The 2,500-nt window shown below is 48.4% G+C and overlaps 1 long non-coding RNA gene across 1 annotated transcript in view; it reads right to left on the bottom strand.

Moving 5' to 3' along the window:
- Positions 1–1,738: 1,738 nt before the first annotated feature.
- Positions 1,739–2,500, bottom strand: part of LOC128602695 (uncharacterized) — a 10,421-nt gene continuing 9,659 nt past the window's right edge. Inside the window, exon 3 of the long non-coding RNA XR_008384872.1 lies at positions 1,739–2,500. This exon is cut by the window's right edge and continues 664 nt beyond it. This is a non-coding gene — a long non-coding RNA (uncharacterized LOC128602695).

Genomic DNA, 2,500 nt, shown 5'->3' with positions numbered 1-2,500 from the left:
AACTGCTCTTTAATATCTGCTCTGCCGTTTCTCCCTAATGAGCGCCTAACGATCCTCGCGCTATTACGACCATCCTCTTGCACGCTCTCGCGCTGCCGTTACCGTTTACCAGCAGCCGCGGGAAAAAAAATAATAAGTAATAAAGAGAGGAAGCGCTCATCTGCATGCGAAAGGTCACGCGGCTGCTCCGGTAATTGGCTTCCGTCGCTCCAAAAGTCTGTCAGACAGACAGCGCGCGCGGAGGAGCGGGATGAAGGCGCGCGGTCCGGCCTCTCACTTCACAAGACGCACGTATACGCACGCGCTGGACGCCTCCCGCCACCGGCGCCGTTTGTTTTTGTTGTTGCTTCGTTAATTTTTATGTGTAGACAGGGGAGAGGGAGGGAGAGAGAGAGAGAGAGAGAGACAGATGGCGAGACAGACAGCTCACCGTTCTCCAAGTAATAAAGCACTCTACATGCTCACGCGCTCGTGTCAGTGGCACAGCCGGTACACACACACACACACACACACACACACACACGTCATTACTGCTGCACCACCACACCTGTCTCACTGCTCATCCACCCGCTCACACCGTGTGCTACCACTGACACCTGTCTCACTGTACACCTGTCTACCCGATATCTGATCACCTGTCCAAAATTACATACCCGTCTCACTGCTTCTCACATCCAACTCGCACCCGTCTCACTGCTTCTCACAGCCAACTCGCACCCGTTTCACTGCTTTTCACATCCAACTCGCACCCGTCTCACTGCTTCTCACATCCAACTCGCACCCGTCTCACTGCTTCTCACATCCAATTCGCACCCGTCTCACTGCTTTTCACATCCAACTCGCACCCGTCTCACTGCTTTTCACATTCAGCTCGCACCCGTCTCACTGCTTTTCACATACAACTCGCACCCGTCTCACTGCTTCTCACATCCAACTCGCACCCGTCTCACTGCTTCTCACATCCAATTCACACCCGTCTCACTGCTTTTCACATCCAACTCGCACCCGTCTCACTGCTTCTCACATCCAACTCGCACCCGTCTCACTGCTTCTCACATCCAATTCGCACCCGTCTCACTGCTTCTCACATCCAATTCGCACCCGTCTCACTGCTTTTCACATCCAACTCGCACCCGTCTCACTGCTTCTCACATCCAACTCGCACCCGTCTCACTGCTTCTCACATCCAATTCGCACCCGTCTCACTGCTTTTCACATCCAACTCGCACCCGTCTCACTGCTTCTCACATCCAACTCGCACCCGTCTCACTGCTTCTCACATCCAACTCGCACCTGTGTGTGTATATATATATATATACACACATACATACATGTGTGCGCATGTGTGCGTGTATATATGTGTGTATACATGTGCATGTGTGTGTGTGTGTGTGTATATGTGTGTGTACATGTGTGTGTGTATATATATGCATGTATGTGTGTATGTATGCATGTGCGTATATACATGTGTGTGTATGTGTATGTGTATATATACACGTGTATGTATGAATATGTGTGTGTGTACATGTGTGTATATATGTGTGTGTGTGTGTGGATGCGTGTGTGGGTGTGTGTACAGGTGGTTAGTCATCATTCATCACTTCCCTCCGCTCTGTTCTTATCTACATAGAGGCCACATTGCTGCCGTTGAATCTTAATTATTGAGGTTTGGTTGTCAGGCGGTAACTAAGGGTAAATAAAGGTTCGGGTGTTTTTGCGTATCACACACACACACACACACTTCATATAGACCCGGTCCAGGTTCTCCCAGGATGCAGCGGTGTGTAATGGCGCACTGATGGACGGGTAAACTGCGTTAATGTGAAGTGATGGATGGTGAGAATCGCGATGACGGAAGACGACATTAACATGCAAATGTTTCAATGTGGATCCAATTATAGGGGAAAAAAAGAGATGAATGATTTGGGGGAAGGGCAAAACGGCAATTACTAAAGATGAGGTTAGGAGGACTTTTCTCGATGCCTTGATTTCCTCATAAATGTTTAATCTCTCACACACACACACACACACACACACACACACACACAAGTAACGAGTCTGACTTTCTCTTCGTTAGCAGAATGAAAACGAACACCACACTCGACAAACTTTACTCCGTAAAACTGAAGGAAACTCACGATCTTCGAACAGATTTGAGATCTTTTAGAGGAAAAAAAAAAAGAAGTTATCAGCGACAGTTAGCGCGTCTAGTTCTAATCGTGCTAGTTACAGCTAGCCGTCAACGGCCTCGATTACAAGACACGCTGCAATTCTTACTATCAAAAGCTTGTAACCCGTGGCGGCGTTTTCTACCGTTTCTCCATTCGTTCGAAAATTCCTGGCTAGTTAGCAAAATCGCTACGACAAAACCACCGCGACTGATTAAAAACGCCACAGCTAGCTTACGGCGTAAACGTGAGCACGATACCTCCGTTAAGTGAAATGGCTAGCTACAGCTAGCGAAGAAAACGACAACGACGTGCTAATTTAATCCAAATCG

Source organism: Ictalurus furcatus, chromosome 27, assembly GCF_023375685.1.
Source record: "Ictalurus furcatus strain D&B chromosome 27, Billie_1.0, whole genome shotgun sequence".
NCBI lineage: Eukaryota > Metazoa > Chordata > Actinopteri > Siluriformes > Ictaluridae > Ictalurus > Ictalurus furcatus.
The sequence above is the reverse complement of the archived record's forward strand: the minus strand, read 5'-3'. Positions and strand labels throughout refer to the sequence as shown.